At 37.2% G+C, this 27,216-nt stretch overlaps 1 long non-coding RNA gene across 1 annotated transcript in view; it reads left to right on the forward strand.

The window, feature by feature from the left end:
- Window positions 1–20,158: 20,158 nt before the first annotated feature.
- Window positions 20,159–27,216, forward strand: part of LOC117662509 (uncharacterized) — a 31,988-nt gene continuing 24,930 nt past the window's right edge. The window contains exon 1 of the long non-coding RNA XR_015733247.1: window positions 20,159–20,340. This is a non-coding gene — a long non-coding RNA (uncharacterized LOC117662509). The remainder of the gene's footprint in view (window positions 20,341–27,216) is intronic.

Below are 27,216 nucleotides of genomic sequence, written 5' to 3' on the forward strand. Positions count from 1 at the left end.
TGCTTTTACAATGCACTGGTTCCATTCATAACCTGACTGTTTTAACCCATACAGACTTTTCTTTAATAACCAACAGTCAGCCTTCCCATTGTCCTCAAATCCTGAGGGTTTCTTTAAATAAATTTCATGCTGTAATGGTGCATGCAGATATGCGGTCTCTACATCTAAATGGTTAACTATATATTTATTTCTAGCTGCCCATACCAACGCTGCTCTTAATGTAATGGCTTTTAAGCTTGCAGCGAATACTTCATCGTAATCATTAGGAGACTGGTTAAATCCTTGAGCTACCAGCCTAGCTTTATATATTGGTATCCCATCTATCCCAGTCTTTAATTTATATATCCACTTACTACCGAGTATAGTTTTCCCTTTTGGAATTGTTACAGACTCATACACTTTCAAATTCTGCAAAGATTGTAGTTCTTTAGTCATTGCACCTCTCCACACTTTCTAGTCTTCAGGTGAAAACATGGTCAACTCATTAAATGTAGTAGGGACTTTATTTACTTGATAGACTGTAGTTGCCTGATACCTATTAGGTGGTCTTGTTACTCTACTCGACCTTCTTGGGAGTTCAGGACTTACAGATTGCCTCTCCACCTTTACCTCTTCCTGAACTACATCTTTCTCTACCTCTTCGCTCTGGATCTCTGGCATTTCATTGGTAGCTTCAGACTGAGTTTCAATGATAATCTCATTTTCAGTACCTAATTTATTCCACCCTACATGCTCCATAAACCTGGCATTTGCACTGTTAATTACCATTGCTGTTCCTTTTACCCAAAATCTGTAGGACCTGTGGTTTGAATTATAACCAACAAATATTAATTGTTGTGCCCTACTCTGGCCCTTATGCCTTAACTGCACTGGAATATGTACCAATGCAGGTGGCCAAATGTGTGTATGTAGCTCAAATCCAGCTTCCTTCCATGCCATACGGTATATGGAATTTTGTTAGTGGTTGTATTTATGGTGTTGTATATTGTGTTGTATGCAGCCAGTAAACCTGCATCAGCTAACATTGATCTCATCATTGCTTGTAGGGTTTGTCCTCTCCTTTCAACATATGAGTTACGTTGTGGTCTATATGGAGCTGAACATTTGTGCTTTATACCAGCATTATCTAACATTGATTTAAACCTTGTGTTTACAAATTCAGTACAAGGGGTGGTTCTAAATTTTTTTACTACCGGTTCTGTGGGCGTGGCTTATTTTGTGGGTGTGGCTTGGAGGTCATGTGACTAGGTGGGCGTGGCTAGCTGGTCAGAGTCATTTCTGGAAGGTCCTCACACTTATGACCAGTCCTCGCACTTACGGCCCGACTCATTTGTTTGCTTTTAACACTGATCTGCTGTAGGACGGCCCTTTGAAACCCCGCAGCAAGAGTTTAAACAGGTTTTTTCCCTCTAGTCATCAGCTGGGATTCAGGAGGCAGCAATAGATTGGGGGTGGGACCAAATAAAAGGTAAGAATAATGTGGGGGGGTGGGGGGTGGGGGGGTGGGGGGGAGAACCGGTTTAGTGACGTCATATTGTCACCGCTACCGGCTCGGCCGAACCGGACCGAACCAGGAGAAGCCCACCACTGCTCAGTACCATTGTCAGTTACAATGGTAACTATTTTTTGATTTGTTTTTCTCTCCACAAACGTAATCCATTGAACAAAATACCGAAAAGTATTTACCTTAGTCTTCAATAGGTAGCAAAAACCATACCTGGAATAATGGTCAACTATACTGAGAACATAGCAAGCACCTCCTAAACTAGCCTTCATTGGCCCTATTAAATCAGCAAATACCACTTCCAGTGGTCTCTTCGTTTTAAACCCGTCAAACCTATTAGCAGGGATTGTTCTACTTTTCTGCTGATTACAAATATTGCAATTTAAATACTAGTTACATGGTTTCAGCTTCAACCCATCAACTAATTTTACAGTTTTCTGTAACATCTTAAAACTGATATGCCCCATACGTCTGTGAAGCAAGTGAACACATTCATCATGTGGTTTGACATTTGAGTATATAACATTTGTAACATGGTTACTAGACAATACATATAAACCATCTTTCAGTTTTCCAATAATCTTGGTTTCACCTTTTTCAATTAAACAATCATTGGTTCTAAACATTACTGTATATCCTAGCTTAACCAATACTCTAACTGAAATCAAATTAAAGTTTAGATTTGGAACATATAACATATGCATTTTTTTCTTTTACATATGGACATATTGCCGTTCCCTCACCACATGCCTTTAGCTTCCACCCATTTGCTAAAGAAACTTTATTATTATTAGGCAACATTTTCACAAAATAGTTTTGTGTTCTGACAATGCATAGCGACGCCCCACTATCAATAACCCACGAATCGTGGTTAACCAGTTTCTTATCAGACATAGCTACATTACATTGTTTTTTATCTTTAACCATGGTTTTTTGTTTCAGCCTTCTGCAAAACCTGGCTATATGACCCTTCTTGCCACAATTAAAACAATGTTTTACAGCATATACATGGTTATTTGCCTTTACATTTACATTAATCGACTCGGGTTCTTCCCTTAGTTGTTTTCTTTCTTCTCTCCTTCTGGCCTCTTCTAGTAGTTGTGAGGTTACATTGGCCAAAGTTAGTTCCTGCTGTGTGAGAACTTCAAATGATGTTACTACGTCGTCGTAGCTCTCATCTAACGATGACAACAGTATATAAACCTGTTGCTGCTTGGAAAAAACCACCTCCTTCTGATGTAGCTCTCGAAAAATGCTTTTTATGCAATTCAGGTGTGTTAACATGTCACCACCCTTAAGGAGTCGTGTGCGAAACAACCTTCGTGTAGTGTTTATTTGCGCCCCCACAGTGTCACAAACATAAAAATGTTTCAAATTGCCCCAGCATCTTGCAGCAGACTGTTCACCCTCAATGTGAACAAGATGGGTATCGTCTAGAGACAAACCAATAATATACAATGCACTCTCATTCTTCCTCTGGAACTTGGCTATCTTCCTGGCATCCTCGGCATCGTCAGCATTCCAGGAGGTCACATCTGGTGGATTCTGCACTACATCCCATAGCCTTTATTTGCGCAACAGGAGACTGCACTTGGTGGACCAGGATTTGTAGTTGGTGCCATCCAGCCGGATAACCAGTGATAAGTTGGGAGTTTGACCTTGTGTCATCCTCACCAGGATATTAAATACGTATCAGAACGTCTGGAGCAATAATGTGTGTCGCAACTCTCTTATTGCTGTAACTGGTACACACACTCTGGTACTGGGCCCATAATCAGTGTTGAGGGTAAAACTGCCCTCTTTTATGTCTGCTTAGCACAGCCAATTAGTCATCTTGTAGCAGTTAAAGTTACAAAACATAGTTTTCTATATATTACCTACCCAACCGTAGGATAAACATCCAACAGATACAAACTCAAGGTTAATTGCTCCAAACTCGATTGCAGAAAATACGACTTCAGCAAGAGTAGTCAATGCCTGGAATGCTCCACCCGACTCCATTGTTATAGCCTCAAACCCTCACAGCTTCAATTTCAAACTGTCTACTGTGGACCTCACCCCATTCCTAAGAGGTCCATAAAGGGAGTGCCCATAAGCGCACCATTGTGCCTACCATCCCTGTCTTACTGTCCCCATTTATCTGTACTTACTTCATTTGTTTATGTTTATACCTATACCTGCTATCTTGTACATGTTTGACAAATAAGTAAGTAAGTAAGTAAGTAAGTTCTGGACCTGATTGTGGTTGAGGACAACCTGTATTCCATATTTGGAAATATTTGAAGAAATTATCCAATAGTCTTAACTTTCAGTGTCTTTAGCTTGCTGATGACACCTAGATCTTTTTTCCTTATATCCAGACTCTGGTCCAGGCATGCTTATAGAAGTATAAATTAATATCTGATGACTGACTGAGTGAGTTTTAATCAATTTGAGATTTACCCCTGACAAAGTGGTAGAGAGTCTGAAGGGGGCAAATGGAGAAAAATGGCAAAATGACCATTATACTGTCATTGCAAAATCTTTCGCATTTCTGTTGAGACATTTCATTCGTGTACAAAAAAGGTGAAGCTTGTGTTGTGCCATCACATCATTCATTTCATCATTTTGATGAAATCATTGAATACTGTCAGAAGTTAGTCCAAAGATTGCACTGTGAAATCCAATTAAGTCCAGTTCTTTTCTTATACTCAATAGATAGAATTTTACCAGACTAAAGCTATAATTTTCCAACCTAATAGCAATAGCACTTAGACTTATATACCACTTCACAGTGCTTTACAGCCCTCTCTTAAGTGGCTTATTGAGTCAGCATATTGCCCCCAACAAACTGGGTCCTCATATTACTGACCTCGGAAGGATGGAAGGCTGAGTCAATCTTGAACCTGGTGAGATTTGAACTGCCAAATTACAGGCAGCTGGCAGTCAGCAGAAGTAGCCTGCAGTACTGCATTCTAACCATTGAGCCACCATGGGAGATTCATGTGACTATCTTGAATACTTTCCTCCCTCTTTCATGTAGTTCAGGACTGCACAGTCTCTTGTCTTGGGCCCCTCTCTGGAATGTGCTGTCTCCTTCCTAGAAAGCCACAGTTCTATTGTCAAAATTCACCCCCACTTCTTCTGCAGCTGCACATTCCATCACAAATACCAAGGATATTCCTGCTTATGATCATGTGTAAAATAAATTGGTTGGTTTATTGCAAACTCACAAATTTACAGTCTGGATAACTTCTGGACATGGCATTCATTCTTCTTTATGTAGTATTTCACTGTATTCTTTTCTGGAGAAATCTCATCTTTCAAGATCTGGTCAACCTCTGAATCCTTAATGCTTAATGCTCTCTTCGCATATACTACTGAAGATCTGACAGATACCTTCAAAGCACTCTCTCCTTCTAACCTGAATATCCTTGTAAACTTAGTCACATTGACTGTAAACTAGCATTCTAGATGTAGAAATTATTTTTTTTCTGGAATAATCTCTTATGTTAGCAATTGGTGGAGGATTCCTTTCTATTTTTATTGTATTTTTAATTTATTGGAGGATAGTGGTGATTGTTTGTTTGTTTGTTTGTTTGTTTCAGATGCTTCTTCACACACTCATGTAATATCCTGGCAGGGCATGGGTGCATATTTTATTTATTCCCATCCTGCATCTGGATTCCAGAATTCATTCAACACTTAGTAATACCCTTATTATGAAAGTAGAACAATTTTCCAGTTGAAGAATGTACACTAATGTATTGAAGAACTCCAAATGATGGGTTCAGAATGCAGCCTTTAGCAAGAGTTTGTGTATTATAAACAATATGGTTCAATAAACTGAAGGCCATATAATAAGAACAAAATTGTATCTATTACAAGTTATCTATGAAGGTTATTTCAAAAATAGTACAGTTTGCTATTGGAGTAATTCAATAAAGATGACATTTAAAACAATAGCTTTGTCTCTATGTTTTCAAAGAGCTTGCATGTAATTGCTTCTTTTTAAAAAATCAGAGCAATTATATATACATTTCATGTAGGCAGTAATTTCTTTCAGAATTGATATAGAGTATCTTCTTTGTTCAATATTCTTTAAATTTACTCTTTTTTCTCCTAATGGAAGTCAAATAAATGTTTCATTAGGCCAGTTGGATAACTTTAACCTTGCTGATAAACAATGAAATGAAAAATATCTCTTAATAAATGCAAAAACGTATTTAAATTCGTCACATGCATTCATTTTTTCTTTTGGGATTTGCATAACCATTTGGCATAATTATCCTCTCTTTGTATGATCTTCTAAAAGGAAATAAAACATATTTTATCTTTGCAAGTAAAGAACAAGGAGACAAAGCATATTTTGTTCCTTTCAAATTCTAAGGGTGATGATAAGGAGCCATTAGATAACATTGTAATCAATTGTCACATTTTCTAATTGAAAAATAAAGTCATAGAGCAAAGGAAGCAGGAGTCTCTTCCTATAACTTTCATAATTTGGTTTATATTTTTCTATTTCCTTTATCAGTTTTCAGTCATGAATGCACATTTCTATTTCATGACTTACATTGCCACTTTGCAATTATCCCATCTCAGTTATTCAGCTGGCAAATAAATTAACATCTCATCCTTTCTACACCAGGCCTGCAAACTACATAGCAATAATTCAGTGAAAAGAGAAATGGGAATGGTAACGTAAAGGAGCAAAGAATGTAGTACAAAATTAAGAAACTCCCCCAAAAACTATTGATTTTTTCAGTTACAATTACCAAAATTGGGAGGGAGGGAGGGATAAGGAAGGAAGGAAGGAAGGAAGGAAGGAAGGAAGGAAGGAAGGAAGGAAGGAAGGAAAGAAGGAAGGAAGGAAGGAAGGAAGGAAGGAAGGAAGGAAGGAAGGAAGGAAGGAAGGAAGGAAGGAAGAAATATCCTTCTGGGTTCAGCTCCAAGTGGGGAAAAAGACACTGGATACATGGGGACTGCTTGGAAAGATGGTTTAATGGTGGACAGGATCACATGGTTTGAGTTCCTGAACAGAAAAGGGCCAAGACAGAGCAAGTCTATCCTACTGGTCATGGCTCGGTGGAGCTAGCAGTAGGCAGGGGTGCAGCTAGAGGTCACTCAAAGAGGTGAAATCAGACTGTTTTCCAGGTGGAATCCCACATACACACTTCCTCCTTCCCTAACAGAAGGTCCTGTGCTCTGGCAAAACCCCCGTGCTCTCCAGACTGTTAGTCTTTCTGCGGTTAGGAAATGCATAGAGGAAGCAAGATCCAGCTGTGATTGGGAGAAGGGCCCTCACATACATACATGCAGGTATACACACATTTCCCATGTTTTTCCATGCTTTAAAATTAAAATTTAGAGGTATTCACCTTCTTTCCAAGCAGCCTTTGAGCTCAAAACTCAAAACCCCTTTAAAACCTAGGCCAAGGTCCAGGAAAACCTACCCACAGACTCAATGGGTCTGCTGCTAGCAAGGGAGGCTTACCTGGGCCAGGTCCATTGGTTAGATTAGCTTGGAGTCCCATCTGTGGGGGTGCCAAATTGTAGGAAGAAATATCCTTCTGGGTTCAGCTCCAAGTGGGGGAAAAGACACTGGAAACATGGGGACTGCTTGGAAAGATGGTTTAATGGTGGACAGGATCACATGGTTTGAGTTCCTGAACAGAAAAGGGATGAGATACAGCGAGTCCCTGGGTTTTATGCTCTCTCTGGCTTTGAACTTCCTGGGGCCCCGAAAGAGTATTCTGATTGGTTGTCAGACTCCCAGGGGGTGGGGGTCTTAGCTAGCCTTGCTGGCTGATGTAATCTTCCCAGGTGCCATGTGGTGAGTTTCTGTTGCTATTGTGTTGCAGATGGGTCCTATTGTCAAAGATTGAGTTTCTGCCTCTGGCCCATTAACAAAGCGGGGGGAGGCAGGAAGGTGGGAGTTGCTTTGTCTTTAAAACATGTTTCTCCATTTCTCAACCAGGGAAACATAATATTCTGCCTTTTTAATATTTCCTAAAATATTTCATTCTTCTAGGAAAGAGGTGGGTGCTAACTTCCTACAGAAAGAAGGAAGGAAGGAAGGAAGGAAGGAAGGAAGGAAGGAAGGAAGGAAGGAAGGAAGGAAGGAAGGAAGGAAGGAAGGACAGGATCACATGGCTTGAGTTCCTGAACAGAAAAGGGCAGATACAATAAATCCTCGGGTTTTTATGCTCTCTCTGGCTCTGCATTTCTTGGGGCCCCGAAAGAGTATCCTGATTGGTTGTCAGACTCCCAGGGGGTGGGGGCCTTGCTGGCTGATGGTCACATGTGCTTCCCAGGTCACATGTGGTGAGTCTCTGCTGCTATTGTGTAGAGGGCTAATCCTATTTTTGGCAATTCCTACTATGGCTCTGCCTGAAGGAGGCAGATCTTTGTTATGTAGAATAGACTGGCCCAGGCCTTAATGGCCCATTGACAAAGGGTGGGAGGCAGGAAGGTGGGAGCTGCTTTGTCTGTAAAATATGCTTCTCATATTTCTCATCCAGGGAAATATAATATTCTGCCTTTTTCATATTTCCTAAAATATTTCACTCTTCCAGGAAAGGGGTGGGTGCTAACTTCCTACAACTGAATATAGACAATCTATTATCTAGGTTTTTTTAGATAAATTGCACACTAAGAATATTGTGCCTAGATTTATCTATGTTCCAGATACATTGAATTTGGATAAATTCTCTAATTTGTATTATAATAGTTGGGACAGGTCTCAAACAAATGGTTCAAGCTGTGACAGTAAGCAGCACAAAACAGGTGTTTGGAGAGGTAGATCAAAATAATTTAAACCTTTAAAGGTAATGCTTTGTATTATGCCTAAAAATAGCCTGGCAGCTGTGTTGTTACTTAAATTCATGCCCATTTTCTTCTAGTTAGTCGCTATTAGTAACCATATCACTATATTTTGAATAAATAAGTTGAATAAGTTTACAGTAAGTCATCCATGGCAACTTAATGGACAAAATGAGACAGCAGTTTAACTTGCCAATAACAGATACTATTGATCTTTTTGTAGGAAAGATCACAACTGCTATACCAAATTATGAAAATATTATGTTACACAGGCTTTACTTTGGTCTATGGAATATTGTTGGGTCTATTTGCACCCCTAATTATAGAGCACTATTCTTTGCACCCCTAATTATAGAGCAGTATCCTATGGGCCCAAGTTTTACAACAATTTGAGCAATACTTTTTATTCAGAAGAATTACCTAATAATGGAACACCTGATCTTATCTGTAACAATATATTGGAACTTCTGTAGTTCATTACTGATTGCACATTTAATTTAAATCAATCTAAAATACACATGAATCTGAGAAGACCAAGTAAAGCTAGCTAGATGATATCAGCAAATCAACAACACTTCAGTATAAATAGAAATTTTCAATGTTCCATGCTTGTACTCCTCAAATCACCAAGGATTTCATAAGGTTATAAAGTTTTGTGAGACTGCGGTGATGTCACCGAAAATCTCATCAGATTTTACAAAAATCTAATAAATTTAAAACTATTTTTATTGCAATTTCATTTAAGAGAAGGTGCAAGTGCCAATTTTGGTGGTATGAAGACAACGTAACAGCTAAAGTTAGGTTGTAGTATTCATGTTTATTGATTAAGCACACTGTTCACTAGCTCTGCAAAGCTTTATTAAGTAAAAAAATAAAGCAATACTGAAAAGAGAAATGCTATCTCTCCTTGACACGTTGCCTTTTGTCTCTGCAAAACTGCTCAAGAATGATAACATCAATAGTTAATACCATTTCTTATTTTATACCAACATTGGTCTGATAAATTGGACAATGGAAATTCTACAAAAGTCACATTACTTTCCTAAACCAAGAAGGATATCTACTCCTATCTGATCAAATGATGGGTTTGAGAGATAATGGTTTACAGGTGTCTGCATTTTCAATTTCTATGCTTGTTTGTATGATTTTTTTAAAAGTGCAGTGGTAAATAAATCTAATCTATATGATATAATCCACATGTTTTTAAAAAATACTTTATCAAGGGAATATTTAACATCTCTTGATAAAAACAATTTGAGAGAAATTTTTTACTAAAAATCACTTAAACTCTAATAGTAAACTAATCACAGGCAATTTTAAATCAAGAAACAATGCATATTCCAGTTTATAGTTTATTTCAAATACATTGTGAACCATGACTATTTTATAGCTGTTCTCTTTTTATAATCCTGGATTTTCAAAAGGCTGTTTAGTGTTAATTGTCCCTTAATTCTCATCGTGTATCCCACATCCTCCCTTGCCCACAATAATCCATTCATGCTTCTATATCCTGACTTGCAGCAAGACAATTCTTATCATAGGATGACTTGATATGATATATACTTGGAACATGACACTATCACATGTCACAGGAGCAAGATGCAGAGCTCTCTTCTGCATTCCAGGAAATTACATGGATTTATTCGGGTTCCTGATCAAGCAGATAGCATGTCTACTTGCCTAGTTCGTAATGATGTAAGTTCCAGAATTCCAGTACTATCCATATCAGATGAACTTGAATCAAACAGGGCAACTGTCATCTACATTTCTACATATTTCAGGGGTGAGAAGAGAAAGAAGACACAGTTCTCTGAAGGAAGAGACATTTTCCATGTACATATTTTTAATGTCCTCAGGGGAATGGTTGTCTTGTACATAAACATTGAGCAGAAGTGATAATAAAGACCCATACCATCCACTCTCAGCAAGTATTTATTCACTCATTGTGATAGATTAGAAATTCTGGTGCTTGTTATTTCTTTTCATACCACCTTCCAAGGGTATTGCTGAAAAATAATGAAATAGTGATTTATGAATTTCCAGTTTACTTCATCAACTCTGTTATTTTTTTCTATTAGTAAAACCTAATAGTAAATGTAAAACAGTACTACAATTCATTGTTTTCTGTATATTATTGACAGTGCCATTATAGCAAGTGCTTTTTTGTTATTATTTCCTTTAAGTCTTTTTCTTTTTTTCCCTTTACATTTTCTTTAAAATATGTTTTTTTCATTCCTGAGAATTTTACTCATAACATTGTAAATCTTTAAAAGAAAAGAAAAAACAGGGAGGTCAGTTCTCCCGCCCACCCCTTGTTATTTACTGCAGACTTCTTTTTTTATTTCATATATCATTTACAATTTGCTGCAGTGAATCTTTGGAAGCACTGAAATTTGAATTTAAAAGAAAGAAGTCTTCTGTTAGGGTCTAAAGATCATAATTAGCTGAAACCACATCTTTTTCAGATGAAAAAAGTCCTGATTACTAGGCATGAGGAAGAATTGTCTTTAATTTTTACAGTTTTTTACCTTTTCTGATACAATTTCATGATTTTGAAAAATAAAAAAAGTATATGCATTGACTCACTGAAGAAAGCTCATTAGAGTTTATAAAATGTATATTTTATATATAAAATAAAAAGAAAAGTTTACTAAATTTGTTAAAAGTGATCTAGGGATCACTATAGGGATAAAACAACTTATGTTTAAAAACTGCGCTCAAGAAAAGTGAAATGAATTTAGGTCAATCTGTACTACTCCAAGTTAAGAGGAATTTCAATACTATGTATCTTGGTACCTTGGGGGCATTCCCCCCACCCACAATCCAAAAAAGAGGAAAAAAACTTTTTTTTAAAAAAACCAACAATATCTTGGATTAATGTTCCCTAGTAAGAAAGCTGCCAGGTGCTATTGTTCAGTGAAGTCAGGAATAGAGTTTCCAAGCAGTTTATAAATGTAATCAGCAAAAAACATTTCTGGCTGTCAGGTTAGCATCTGGAAGGCATCCATTCATTGTTTGCAAATAACTCTTCGCACCAGTGTCTATACTACTTAAACTCCTGTACTGAAGACACCAGCCATGCTGACTCTTACACATGGTTTGGTTATCATCCTAGCATACCTTTACAAATTTCAAATCACAACATTCTTAGCAATGGCAATGCTGGCTGAGGAATTCTGGTGTTGAAATTCAAACTCATCCTGGCATTCCAGTTTGTGGAAGGCTGTTCTCACCTTGTTTGAAGAATTTATATTGTTCTGGGAATTTAGGTGACTGAGAGATTCATGATAGATGTGAACAATGGGTTTCAGAGAGTGTATGCAAGGTCTACCATGTTTCCCCAATTGGGTTTTCAAGCGCATGTGCTAAAACAACCCCCCCAAAAAATACCCCCTCCCAAATACTTAGACACATGTGCAGGGGGGGAAGGGAGGGGGAACATCAGAGCTGCTGCCTCCCAAGATCAGCAGGCCAGATTTGGTGAGCCGGATGCACCGCTGCCACTCAAGAGAAGAAGAGAGAGAGGAGGTGTTGCGAGAGCACCCATTTCTCATGTTTTTCTCCTCCTGGGTTTCGGCAGCACATTCAGCTCCCCAAATCTGGCTTGCCGATCTTGGCCGGTGAGGGGGAGTGGCAGGTGGAGAGGTGTGGGGCGGCGGAGAAGCAAGAATTCTGCCGCTCGCCCAAACCCCAGATCTCCTGTTTGTCCTGCAGGCTCTTCAAGAGGAAGGTGATTGAGCAAGTCCATGGCTTTTGCAATTCAAGCCAGTGCTTCTTCTGCTGCTCCCCTTTCCTCTCCCCCGAGTGGCAAGTAACTTGAGAACTTGGATTCTCTCTTTTAAACTCTTCCCAGCTGTCCTTTTGTTCTCCGCTTCGGCTCCAGGAGCTGCAACCAACCCCAATCCCACTCCATCACTAGCTGGGGGGTGGCTTGGGTGAACTTCAGCAAGGTTGGCTGGTCAACCCTTGGGGTGGAGACCACCACCCTGGCCCCCTTGGCTGCTTTGAGAGCAGCCATGCAAGCCTAACCCAGCCCAGTCCACACAGCCTCCTTGGTTGGCAGCCGGGGAAGTGGGGTGGGGGGAGAGAAGGTCCAAGAAGACCCCCTGGCTGACCTGCTGTGCTTCTCCTGCCCCCTCACCCTCCTTTCACATACAAAGCCAATCGTGCAGAGCTTGCTTGCATACAGGCTTGCCAGAAACTCCGCCTCCTTCCCGCTTCAAGCTCCATAGCCTTTCTTGTCCAGGATGCCACGGAGCCTGGTGGGGCTGGCCGGAGAGGCACTGGCTGATGTCAGCCATGGCCAAGCCTGAGAAGACACATGTTGTTGGCCTTCATACCCCGTGCCAGGTGAGCCCCACTCACTTCCCTTTTGACCTGCTCCACACCAGGCATCACCTTGGCTCAGGAGTCGGACTCAGGACCCTCCTCTGGGGTGTCCTTCCACCCAACCAAGCCCTGCTAACTTTACATGAGTGAAAAGGTGGAAGAAAAGAAAAGTTTCTGGGCATTGGGCAGCTGCCACGATTGCTAGAGGCAGCGGCCTGAACAGCACCAGCAGAGTGCCCCAGCACCAGTCCAGGTACACAAGGTAGCAAATAAAGAGGATGGCTTTGAAGAACAGAAGATCCTCTATCAAGGCAACATTCAGATAAACAAAAGTTGAGCCCAAGTCAAGAAAATAGTTTATGAAGGCAACAGAGGAAAGTCATAGAATATGAATAGCTACTCAACAAAGAATTATTTGGAGCATAGATGAAGAAAGTATCAAAAGCTTTGTTAGTTCCCAAAGACACCTTTTTTTTTTGACAGACTAGAATTTTTTTTTCTAGACTGACATATCACTATATGATATGAATAACTCTGATAGAGTCACCATGGAGCCACTTCTATCCACAGCTACCTGTCCCAGTGGCACAGAGCATTACGAGTTGGGCAGATTCATTGTTTATTTCTGCTAGAATTTTCTTTGTGTGGTAATATCGAGATTTGTATTTTTCAAGTTCCTTCATAAAAATCTGAGAGCTGCTGCATAAATAAATATGTACACTGATTACATGCATTCCAAGTTTATTTACACTGATTCAAACTATCTAGGTCAAGCTGTCAAAGGACATCAGTATGTAGATCTTCATTTCTCCTGCACAACTGATGCTCGTTCAGAGCAGCCAGACTGTACAAAATAAGGCAATAAAATTCCAGATAGAACTGCTTTGTGTCTTCATATTGCAGAGAGAGTGGTATCTGGGTAGGTAGATAGGATTGTATATGTCTGCAAGTGCATATAAAATCTTCCAGTTCAAAAGAAGCCTATACGGTCACTATAAAGAAGAATGATTTAGCATAACTAATGGTCAATATCATTTCAATTTCAAGCATTTCATTCAATTAATGTCTAGCTTAATATTTCACTGGGGTAAATCTGGAAAGCAAATAAAAGATTAAATAGAATATAAAGTATGATGGTCATATATAATTTGTCTGCATATACTCTTTTAGGATAACAGCCACCATTTCCAAAAGCCTCCCATACAGAGATTTTGTTGAGTGTCTACACATATTGTGAAACTGAAATTCTTTTCCAAGTGCAGTTTTTATACTGTACAGCTATAAGTATATAGATGCCCCTTTTCATATTTAGTCAATGTCAATCCTACTAGGCATACCAAACTAAGAAATCAACTATAGGAAAGCTAAAATTACTTTTATTGGTTATAATAGAATCTTGCAAGTCTAATTGTGTTGTATTCCCCATCCTTCTTATAGTTCTGAACATTATCTAGACATTTTTTAAAAAGGTTTTACTCTTGTTTGCCTTGCCTAATGGAGCTTAAATATTTTTTGCCAAAGTCATCTTTCTTATTCTACAGTTAAGAGTTAACAGGAATGAGGTCATCCAAATACATTTCTTTGAACTTTCTTACAGGGTTCTTATAAATTCCACAAACTCCATATACATTTTCTAAATAAATAAATATTTTTCAAATTCTCAAGTTGAGGTATGTGTTGATGCTTATTAGTCAATTCACTTACCCATTGTTATGGAAATATCAAGAGACACAGTCAAACTTCAGACTATGAAGAATTAAAGAAACAAAGTGGTTGAATCTCTAAAAAAGGGGCCTCTCTCCACGAGATCTTGATGGGTTCATGCTGGAGTCTTCTGTTTTATTGCTTAGAAATCTCTCAGATTGACATATTTTTGTTAATCAAATTCTTCCACAGTATTTCCTGTATAAATGTGTTTCACAGTTATGTGAAAAAATAAATACACCCCATTTAAAGGTTTTTCTTTTTTAATATATATGGACATCCCAATATTTTATCTTCATTCAAACACTATCTAAAGATAACTGTGAGATAATTTCTTCTAGTTATTAGCAGCTATATTTTTCTTTTTTGTTCTTTTATTGTAAGCACATGTAGTCTACTTAACTACATATTTTGTATGTGTTCTCCATGCAAAATCAGGTTTTACAAAATAAAAGAAATTACCCAATAGCCATTCCTTGGCAAGCATGGCAATGCTAAATTATGTACTATAGTAGTTGTAGGGAACATTTTTCATGATCCCAGCAATTCATAAATAAAAACCCATGTCACCTCAAATATTATAATCCATCATTTTTCTTCCAACATTCATTAGTGGAAAGTTGGTATAATCAAATCTATCAATTTGTTTTGCATGATATTTAGATCACTGTTTTGTGTGCAAATCAGCATCATAATATTATCTGCCTTAAACTGAACTAGTTAATTATTTCTTTCAATGTAAATATGTACCTCTGTTTAGGATTATAACAAATTTACATGCTACATTTGGATTATTATGTATATTTTAATGGAGCACAATGGCTCAGTGGTTAAAAGACACTGAGCAGCCAGGGTTTGAGACCCAAGCACCATGCGCTGGGGTTCTTGCCCCAGCTTCTGCAAAACTAGCAGCAAGTAGATAAATAGGTACCATTTCGATGGGAAGGTAACAGAGTTCTGTGTGCCTCAGCATGTAGTCATTTTGGCCACATGACCACAGTGCCTTTAGACAACACTGGCTCCCTCAGCTAAGAAATGGAGATGAGCACCACCCTCTAGAGTCTGACATGACTAGACAGGAGAAACCTTTACTTTTATCTATATTTATAATACTTATAAAAACAGCAAATTATATTATTCATAATATAAATGATGATTTCTTTGACTAATTCACTTTCATCCTACTTAATATTATCTTAATTTGAAATATTGTTTATTGCCTGAAACTATTAGGGTTAAAAATCTTTTGATCAAATTAATTTGTCCTCACAATAAGGGACAAATAATTACCTATTCAGAGGAAAAAATAATAGATGTTCTGTGTTAATGACTATTTTATATGGGACCATATGCAAAGGGAAAACATGTCTGATAACTGCATATTAGATACAAAAATTAATACATACATGATTAATCTCCATATATATTGGCTAATTAAAGCAGACTTATATATCACTGCCTTTAATAGGAGTGTAAAAAATGCATTCAGTGAAATAACTAATTACAAGGCATATTAATAAAATCTGAAGTGGATCTTCAAACATACCACTTTTTATAGGAAGAGTATTATTCCAAAACTATGATTATATGCTGTACATTTTCAAAAGTTATATCTAAGAAAACTCTAAGTTATAGTGTTCCATTATTTTGGAAAAATTGGTAATGAAAATATCTGTATTGTCTCAACATTCAGTTCTATTTACTAGAGTTGCCACTGAAAGCTGCCTATAACAAAATTCATTATATTTCTATCTAATTACCAAATGATTCTTATATTCCTAAACATTTGCATGGCTTTAATAATGTTGTTATAAAATAGCACTTAGCAATAGCACTTAGACTATTATATACCACTTCACAGTGCTTTACAATCCTCTCTAAGAGGCTTATAGAGTCAGCATATTGCCCCCAACAATCTGGGTCCTCATTTTACTGACCTTGGAAGGATGGAAGGCTGAGTTAGGAGCTGAGGAGAATCAAACTGATGGCCGACAAAATTAGCCTGCAATGCTGCATTCTAACTACTGCACCACCATGGCTCTAATGATAATTAAGCTGCCTTTGAAGACAGAAAATACTTGTAGTGAAATTAACTATATTTCCTTTAGAAGTATTGTAAAGTATTATAAATATTGATGAATCCTCTTTTATTATGAAGGTACTGCTCCACAGATATAATGCAGGAACTGATTCTGGAACAGGGAAGAGAATAAAAAACACAATTGATTTATTTCATTTGTTTATAACCTATTTATATGTCTGATCATCTCACAGAAAGTCACTCTGGACAATGTACAATAAAATCGTAAAATAACAGTATTAAAACTCTGCCATGAAAACATTGATGTTGTTATCAAAAAAGGGTAGGCAGCAGCATTGGATATTAAAAACAGTGGAGCCACCTCAGCAGATTCCTTTGATACACCCATGTCTGTTGACACCACTAAGGTTTGAGGGATTTCCAGAAAGATGGCAGAAAAGGAAACAGTGCTACCTCAGAGTGCGGAGAAAATGTTCAACAAGGTGTCATGGCAAAAAAGATCCATTGTAATATAATTTATATGCCACCCAACTCATACTTTCTGTCAAGTGTCCTTGAATATAAATTAAGGAGGGCTGACTTTTCTTTTGGTGTTATGAATGCAATTAATAGAAATTATGTATATTGTACATAAGGCAGGCTGAAACCAGGTTTTTCCTGTGAAAATAATTATAAATCAGTAAGATAGACTTTAATAATTGTCAGCAGGAGCCACAGTCAGATTTGTGAATAAGGAACACAAATAGTGAATGCTCTATAATACAATCTGATAATATTAGTCATATGATTTTGAAAGAGCTAGGTTAATCAAGTCCAATTTATACAGCAGGGGAGAAAAAATTGATTTTTCCCAATTTTTTTGCAGAAAGCCCTGCTCTATAACAACCTCAACTGCATCTTCTCATTTCCAAAGTTTGATGCCAAAGCCATAAAACATCCTTTCGTGTCCAGTTCTACTACCATGCTGATATCAAATATTTCTATTTTCTTATTTATTTTATCTCATATATGTACTTAGCCTTTTACTAACATTCCAAGGTCATCTGTCAAGTGTACTGCATGATAATGGCTGATTATGTTATGCAAATTTGCAACCTGGTATTGCACAAATTTTCTGAAATGTTTAATTTTGTAAAGTGCAGCAAGAGATGGAAAAGTCTGGGCCTTATTTTTGGAAGTATTTATCTTTGGCTCATTCATGCCCCTTAATCTATGATAAATATAGGCACTAGACCAAATATAGCAGGAGGAATTATTATTAAAACATAAACAACTATACACAGGTACTAGAATCTAGTTTAATTAATCCATATTTCAAAATGTCTTCTCTCCATGATGTCTTTTGTAAATCCAATCTATAATCATCAAAAGCAAGGTAAACACCTCATATTTCACACCTGGTACAGTACAATATTGTGTATCTTACCTATTGAGCAAATAGAGCTATTATAATTGTCAATATAAATCTTAAAAAAGAAAAAAAAACAGCAAAAACAATGGGGATGGAAAACAAGCAGCAGTATATTCATTACAAGGCTATCAAGCCAAAAAGAGAGAACATCCTGTCCGAATGATGTTTTAAAAGAAATGGCACAGAATTTTCTTAACAAAAGTGCAAAGTCTCTGAATGATCATAGAAATGCATGTTTGCTTGTTTGTCTTCTCTAGCTCAGTTTATGGCTCAAATGAATGCATTTCAGTGAATATTTGGAAAGACAATCAATGTCTCTCTGGATATTCAGCAAATGCTAGGATTATTTTTTAAGAATCTTTGCAATGAAATCATTTATGGTTTGATGCATTTTTCCCATAACTATTCATTTTGGCCATTCAAAAAGAATTAATTCACCCCAGTATTGAATCAGTCAATATTATTTGTTGAGGGCCAGGCAACACTTCTTAGTTAAATTGGTTTGAAGGAATCAAGAATCACTCAATAGGCCTTTTGCAATGACTGTTATTGTTGTTGTTGTTGTTGTTGTTGTTGTTGTTTTGTTGATGTTATATACAGTAAAGCATATAACTAGATGCAGTAGAAGAAATTGATCTAATCCTTGTGATTAGCTCTTGTTATAAAATACAGATTTTATTGAATCAGTGATACTTAAAAATAGAATGAAACTGTTTTGCTTTGCTTGAAACATAAATACAACAGTAAAGAATTCTGAAAATATCTATAAATTTATATTTTCTCTATCTATTTAGAGGTTTATTGTTTCTTTTCCAGTTTCTTTTGTTTTGTTCTGAGATTATCTTTTTTTTTTAACTTGGGCTTTTGTTTTATCCTGATATTTTGTTTGTCAAAAAAACAGAATGAATGAGAGAGAAAATTTATAGTTCAATTTGAATTTATGAACAAATTCTACTTAGGAAAAACACAACTCATCATAGTCTATTTCAAAGATCTCCAAAACTACATATAATTTCATACCCCACAATAAGTATTTATACTAGCACATTTCACAAAAATTCTCTTAATAATCCATATAATTACTCTGTAAATACAATCAGTATTAATATTCTCACATTGCAGTTGTAGAACAGATTGTGAGGCTGAGTATATAGTCTAAATTCATCCAGCAAGCATGTCTGATGAAATTTGAATAAGGGACTTCTAAGTCACACATAAATTTCCTACAATAATGCTAATTTCCAATAGAATACTGCAGTACATTATAGTATTGTAATTCTAGACTACAGGAGCAGATCCAATAAGATAAGTCAGTATAAGTTGCTACATTACATTCCTGCTCCTTTGTTGTATACAGCCTCTTACAAGGGAACGTCAAAATGTCATACTTCATTATTTAATTCTGTGGCTTTTGCTGATAGATACTACTCCATATACTCTCCTTTTGGAAGGCAATGGACAGGTTTTCTTCAATTGAGGCATTGGGAAATGGGATGACTTTACTTCAGGTTTTGTGGGCTAGAATACTGTAGCTAAAAACACTAAAACTTTAATTTTATTTTATTCTTCACACAAAACCCAAAGTCTTAGACCAGTTGAAGAAGGGACAAGAGTGGCTAATGATAATTACATTTTATATTTGTCACATTTACATTTGGTTTTCCCTCCAGGATATTAAGGCAGCACACATAGCACTTTTCCCATCTTACGAAGTTGGTTGGACTGAGAGAAGGTCATTGGCACAAGGTCACTCTATGAACTTCTGTGCTAAGGTGAACTTTAAAATGGGTTTCCCAATCGTAATCCAAGATCGTAGTTTGCAGACAGTTTCTTACTGAATACACAAATTTTGGGAAAGAGAAACTCCAGTTCAGAACTAATTCAGGAGAGCCTCAATTGCAGATTGACTAAATGGCTTCAGGAAAGCTGCCTTACTACAAGTCCACAGTAGTACTTTGGGTATGGTGGTACTAGATTGTTGCAAGCATTGCAACAATAAAATGCAGAAAGCTGTTACAAGAGAGACTCTAAATAGAGACTCTAATACACTATAAAAACTTTGAAAGAGCCTTAATCTCCTCTATGGCTAGAGACATAACAATTCTGCAATTTTGTGTTATAATTTGATAGAGCTTCATGTAATTAGTGCCAGGCAAGGTACAAATATCTGTAAGTGAAACTGTGTCACAAAAGCAAGTCCCTATCCTGTGTTGAATTTCTGTTCCATGTTCTCTTCTTCTCCAAACAGTCTTGCAATATTTTCAGGAAGCAGTGAAAATGTCATTCCCAGCTTTGGTGTGGAATTTTGCTTCTTGTCTCATAGTGTCAATCTTCTGATCTCCACGACAACAGAGAACTTTGAAGACCTTTGAAGGAATGTTAAGCTTAACTGTGAATAGGAAGCTTTGAAATGGAAGTCATCTGGGAAATATCTGTGGGATTTCTTGCATTGTAAGAAAAGGAAGGAAGGAAGGAAGGAAGGACGGAAGGAAGGAAGGAAGGAAGGAAGGAAGGAAGGAAGGAAGGAAGGAAATCTTCAGCACTTGGAAAGTATGGGAAAAAAGAGAGAAATAAACATATTCAAAAGTAATGTTAAAAAATATTACTTCATAGAAAGGTTAGTGGAACCAATGTACCTCCAGTGAAGGTAGCGGGTCAATCTTCAGTAACTGAGATTAATCATGCTTAGGATAACAAAAATCATCCAACAATAATTAAAAATAAAATTAAAAATAGAAAAATAGAAATTTAAAAATAACAAATAAACAAATCAATAAATAGGAAAACAAAAAACAACTAAGCTCAAAGGGCTTAGTTGGACCACTAGGTCTTTTTCTGCCATAAATTTCTATGTTTCTCTACATAAAGTAAAAGAAATTGAGGAAGAAAGTAGTGGAAAGGAAAAATAATAACCAATCTCAAAGGTGCTTTTTCAAAAAGGCAACTGGACTATTTTTTCCCTTGAGGAAGAAGAAGAAAATGTTGCTTCTCATCCAAGAAGCTTCATCAGTTCTGATGGTGGGAGATGGAAGGATAGGTAAAATAATAACCAATGGTGGCTGTCATGAAGTAAATATCTGAGAAATGCAAACATGGGAACTTTTTGGCCTACTTAGTGAGTGAATGTAGAGAAATCTGATTTAATCCATGATATGAACTGGAACTATTAATAAACCAATTTTAAAAAGCTTCAATTGAAATTATTTTTAGAGAAATTGTTCTTATTTAAAATCCCAGCAGAGAAATATTCTAAACTGTTCAGAGTCACAGACAGTGAGATGGGCCATATATAAATTTGATTAATAAATAATATAAATCAATTCAGTGTTATAGTGAACTAAGTTGAACAGATATTTGATAATGACTTTTCCAATAAAAGAGAGAGAATGCTCTAGCAGCTAAACCTTAATATCTTTTCTTTCATTTTTAGCTGAGTGTGTTATGTGAACCAAAGCTATTGTGATTAATTTGGAAAGGGAAGATTAAAACAAATTTGATTTTGTAAAATATCTGAGCCCAGTCAATATAGCTGAGTGATTCAGAAAGTAATTGTCATTTACTTCTGAATTAACTTCTGGACATTGAATGTAGTATTTCAGATTGTGCCTTTCAATGAATGTAGAAAGGTAAAATAAGTTTTTTAAACATTTTTTTCCATTGCAGATACTAAAGACACAATTTTCATTGAAATCAGGGTGGCTCCCATACATCAAAAACCCAAACATACCCTCTAGTACCAGCAAATTATTAACAAAAATGTCACTGTACATTAGCAAATTACAAGATATATGCTTGCCTTCAGATGTCTACACTGATACAGATTTTTGTTCTTTTGATATTTACACTAAAACCTTTTCTGCAGTAGAAATGTAATTCTTGTAAATAACAGTTTGGATTGTGCAGAGATTGGACTGGGAAATTACAGGTAGTCCTTATTTCAACCCTGAAAATGACCTGTCCAAAGCCATCTTGGCGCTTCAGTGCTGCCACACTGGAACAAGGGATAGGGGTGGGTGGGTTAGAGATAACTGAGGTTGTGTAGTCAAAATAAAATACTTTCTCTTGGGAACCAAGGATGTGTTCTCACACCTGGCCGGAGGAAGAAGGAGTGATATCACCAGACCAGCGGATGCTACCTTGATTGGGTCATGTGACTGATTGATTGGGGTTGAGGGAAAAACCTTTATTTTTAATTAGGCGAAAACCAAGGGGCCGTTCAGAGTTGGTTTTCACCAGATATGTGCCAATTTGATATTTCCAATAATTCTATTCTTTGAGGAATTCACCTGCCTCGGAGTTATTGCTTGCAATGGATCTATTACTTGGAACATTGACACCTTTACTGACAACCATTCTCATAGTGACTGTCTGAAGTTACAATACTGAAAAAAGTGACTTACCGTATGACCATTTTTCACAACCATTGCAGCATCCCCATGGTTACGTGATCAAAATTCAGGTATTTGATAACTGGCATGTATTGATGACAGTTGCACTTTCCCAGGGTCACATGATCACAATTTGTAATCTTCCCAGTCAGCAAGCAAAGTCAATGGGGGAAGTCAGATTTGTGGAATGATTGTATGATTCATTTAACAACTGCTATGATTTGCTTGATCAATGTGACAAAATAAAGGTTGTAAAATGAGACACAACTCATTTAACATCTGCCTTGCTTAGCAACAGAAATATTGGGCTCATTTGTGATCATAAGTTGAGGACTACCTGAAGCAAAATAAAAACACAGAGATCTTGTATTCTGATGATCAAAAATTTCAGCTCAAAAATTGTTGATTAATAGAATAATTAATTATATTAATAAATATGTATGTGGAAAATGCATACATATTTTCATTTGTACTCCAAATACAATAATACATTAATTTATTTAAGTCTGAAGACCAATAATTTACTGAACTCTCTTTTCTTTCCCAATATTATTGTCTGCTGCTGTGTCATAAGTAATCTGTTTTAGAAGTATAAAATATATTAACCTACATTCAAAGCAGATTACAGTATACTGTAAGTAATAGACTATCACTTATCTTCTATTTTCTATTATCTTCTATTTTCCAGTAGAGTAGAGGGATCCTATTTCTGCCTGCAAGCAATCTGAAGCTAAAAGTATTACATGTATCTTCAATATTTTTATATCTTTTCTTATCTTTTCCTCAATAGCTGCCAAAACTTTTGCCTTAATTTTGGACATCAGTGTTAGAACTGTCTTTGGTAACATCCAGGCAGGAAAAAAAAATCTCATCCAATAATTAACTTTCCTGCTTCCGATAGTAGGATTACTGCAGGAAATGCATGGTTGTCAGAATTAAAATTGTAGGAGATTTCAAAAAATACCATCCAGCAATAGAACCAGCTTGACCAGAAGGGTCATTATGGTATTAGAACATTGTAAGAGATGTCAAAATGCACATGGTTTAAAATTCTATTGCTACAAGAGTTCATTGCTTTGTTTAAATGTTTCCATATAGGAAAGTAAATAATGCCTGAACATGAATAGAGTAAAGGGTGCTGGACCCTCCTAACCATGCCCTTAGGATTTGCCTGTGTAAATATTGTATCTTCTAATTATGGGTGATATAATACTTCTGATAGTGACTACCCAGTTTCCTGAGGAAAATAAATATCTTAAGCATAGGTGAAATGCTCCCAGTTCGGACCGGATCACTCGATCCGGTAGCGATGGAGGCAGGTGGTTTGGAGAACCGGTAGCAAAAATCCCTGCGCTCCCCCCTCCCATGCCCAGCTGAGCCGTGTGATCATCAGAGGGTGTTTTTACTTTTAAAAGCATTTTTTCTACAACCTCTTCTGCCAAAAAAAAATGCCTTTAAAAGTCTCTGGCGATCCCAGCTGACTTGCCTGATCATCAGAGGCTTCTAAAAGTATTTTTTTCTGCAACCTAAGGTTGTAGAAAAAATGCTTTTAAAAATAAAAAAAAAAGTTGGCCACACCCACCCAGTCACATTACACCAAGGCACGCCCACAGAACCGGTAGTAACAAATTTTAGATTTCACCCCTGATCTTAAGGTAGGGCTGTCAAACCTGCGGCCCATGGGCCAGATGCGTCACGGGCTGGTCATGCCCAGTTTAGCGAAGGGGGAAAAAGTCACGATACATCACGTGATGACACCATGATAACGCGAGTTTGACACCCCTGTCTTAAGGCAAGGAGAGCCAACTAACACTAGTTTATGAGAGAAATGAGGCTCTTACTGTCTGAACCACTTATTGTACTTGCTTATACTGGGCATAATAATGCAGTTGATGATGAAGATTGTGATGATGATACAGTAACAACAACAACTCTGCAGTGTCTAATCATTAAGGTATGTGGCCAGAGAACAGCAGGACGGTCTATTTATCAGGAGGTGAAAACAAAAGAATTTATCCTACCATTTACCAATCAACTTTATTAAAAATAAGGAACAAGAAACATATCTAAATGTCTTTTAGATGTAGGTAATCAAGTGCGTAAAGAATTATATTTGGTGGAATATGTCTTTTGGTATTCATAAGAATACAAAATAGCCATGTGAGTTTCAAATATCCTAGGCTGACATAGCCTTTACTAGAAATGAATATAACAAACATCATATCAGTGGTGAAATGTAAAATTTGTTACTACTGGTTCTGTGGGCGTGGCTTGGTGTGGGGGAATGTGACTGGGTGGGCATGGCCAACTTTTTTTTTAACTTTTAAAACCATTTTTTCTACAACCTCTTCGGCCGAAGAGGTTGTAAAAAAAATGCTTTTAAAAGCCTCTGACGATCCCAGCTGAGTTGCCTGATCGGCAGAGGCATTTAAAAGCATTTTTTTTTACAACCTCTTGAAGAGGTTGTAGAAAAAATGTTTTTAAAAGAAAAAAAAAGCCTCTGCCGATCAGGCCACTCAGCTGGGATCGCAGAGGCTTTTAAAAGCATTTTTTCTACAACCTCTTCGGCCAAAGCCTCTGACTTTTAAAAACATTTTTTGGCCGAAGAGGTTGTAGAAAAAATGCTTTTAAAAATTAAAAAAAGGCCTCTGATGATTGCACAGCTCAGCTGGGCATGGGGGTGGGCAGGGATTTTTGCTACTGGTTCTCCGAACCACCCGCCTGGGTATGTCTACTTTAATGAAAAGAAGGACTAGGGGAGACGTGATAGCAGTTCCAATATCTAAGAGGTTGCCACAAAGAAGAAGGAGTCAAACTATTCTCCAAAGCACCTGAGGGTAGAACAAGAAGCAGTGGGTGGAAACTAATCAAGGAGAGAAGCAACTTAGAACTAAGGAGAAATTTCCTGATAGTTAGAACAATTAATCAGTGGAACAACTTGCCTCCAGAAGTTGTGAATGCTCCAACACTGGAAATTTTTAAGAAGATGTTGGATAAACATTTATCTGAAGTAGTGTAGGATTTCCTGCCTGGGCAGGGGGTTGGATTAGAAGACCTCCAAGGTCGCTCTGTTATTCTAACTCTGTTATTCTATTCTATTCTATTCTATTCTATTCTATTCTATTCTATTCTATTCTATTCTATTCTATTCTATTCTATTCTATTCTATCATATTAGGAAACAGTCAATATAAATCTTAAGGATACCAACAACAAGGTTACAGTCATACAGTCATAAGTGGGAGGAGATGAGTGATAGGAATGATGAGAAGATTAATAGTAGTGCAGATTTAGTAAATAGTTTGAAAGTATTGAGGGAATTATTTGTTTAGCAGAGTGATGGCATTTGGGAAAAAACTGTTCTTGTGTTTAGTTGTTCTGGTGTGCAGTGCTCTATAGGCATGTTGATGAACCTTTGGCACGTGTGCCGGAAGTGGCACACAGAGCCATTTTTCTGGGCATGCAAACTGTCGCCAAGCTCACCTGAAACTCTGCATGCGTGCGTGCCCCAGGTGGTGTTCAGGCCTCTGGAGCGCATGTGCACAATTCAGGGGACCCAGCTGGTCTTTGGAACTCTCTTGCGCATGCATGTGTGTTTGTGCATGCGTGCAAGATGACTGGTGCACAGCGCATGCATGCGCAGACAGCGTTTGCATGCATGCATTACACGAAAGCTGTGCGCATGCACATATGGTGAGATTGTGCATGCAGCGTGCGCTAGTACACATGCACAAAAGCTGCAAGCATACGCAGATGGTGCTGTTGTGCACCCAGCGCATGGCGGGGGCATGTGCGAAAACTGTGCACAGGCGCAGATTGTGTGGTTGCACATGCAGCACATGGGGAGGAGCCATGCGTTACTGCAGATGGCACGTGCAGCGGATTCCTGTTCAGCACTTGGTAAGTAAAAAGTTCACCACCACTGCTCTATAGCGTTGTTTTGAGGGTAGGAGTTGAAACAACTGTAGAACCAGGCTGCAGCATAACAAAATTGACAAAAGTGAAGCGGGTCTGAATGCACTGTATATTATCTGATTTGATAGCTCACAATTCAAGCTTAGTAACGCTCATGTGTTGGACATGTACACTTATGCAATCATTCTATTTCTAAAAATATAAGTAATACCACAGTCATGCTGAAAACCTGCATGAAAAGGTTGTTGATAAAGTTCTCTGTGTTCTGTCCTGACATGCAAAGTAGGAAGATAGTACAGCAAGGTAAAAATAGAATACACAATTCTGTTATGGTAAATGGAATAAAAATGGAGCTGAATGAGAAATATGAAAACCATACTATATCATAATTAAAAGACAGATTTAAAATGTAAAACATTAATAGAAAGATGAGATACTGTGAAAACATTTACATTAATTACTGTGGTTAATTCTTCCATTGGGAACAGAATATGATTACAATTAATGAATTCATTTCAAGATTGATTTTCAAATAAAAACAGGTTTAATACCCATATTTAAATCCACCATTCTGCTTACAACAGTGAGATTCAATCCACAACATTACGGAAAACTGTTAATTTTTCTAATACTATCTTCCTTTTTAGATAAATGATTAAAAAGGATGGCTGAAGGAATACAGAACTGAAAAACAAGAGGCAAAATATGGTTGAGGGTAGCAAATGTGGCACAGTGAATAGATCAAATGGAACAGAACAGAACAGTAAGGGCACCTTCTCAAATAGAGTACATCACTGCACAAAAGTGATTTTTCATAGCCTAAGCTGCTATGGAGTATATATCAAATTCCTAATATATTGGGTGGAGATTATGACAGTAGTAGAAAGATGTTGTTAATCAAATGGGAAAGAACTATGCAATCAACACATTTCCACAGAGATGGAAAATTAACATGGCATACCTAACTTGTTGAGTTTTGTACCAAGTAGTATGGTATACTCTAGGGTAGGGTAGGGTAGGGTAGGGTAGTGTGGTGGAACATAGCATAGTATAGCATAGCAAAGTGTACCATACCATACCATACCATACCATACCATACCATACCATACCATACCATACCATAC

The sequence above is a fragment of the Pantherophis guttatus genome, chromosome 3, assembly GCF_059756535.1.
Source record: "Pantherophis guttatus breed Tessera chromosome 3, ASM5975653v1, whole genome shotgun sequence".
NCBI lineage: Eukaryota > Metazoa > Chordata > Lepidosauria > Squamata > Colubridae > Pantherophis > Pantherophis guttatus.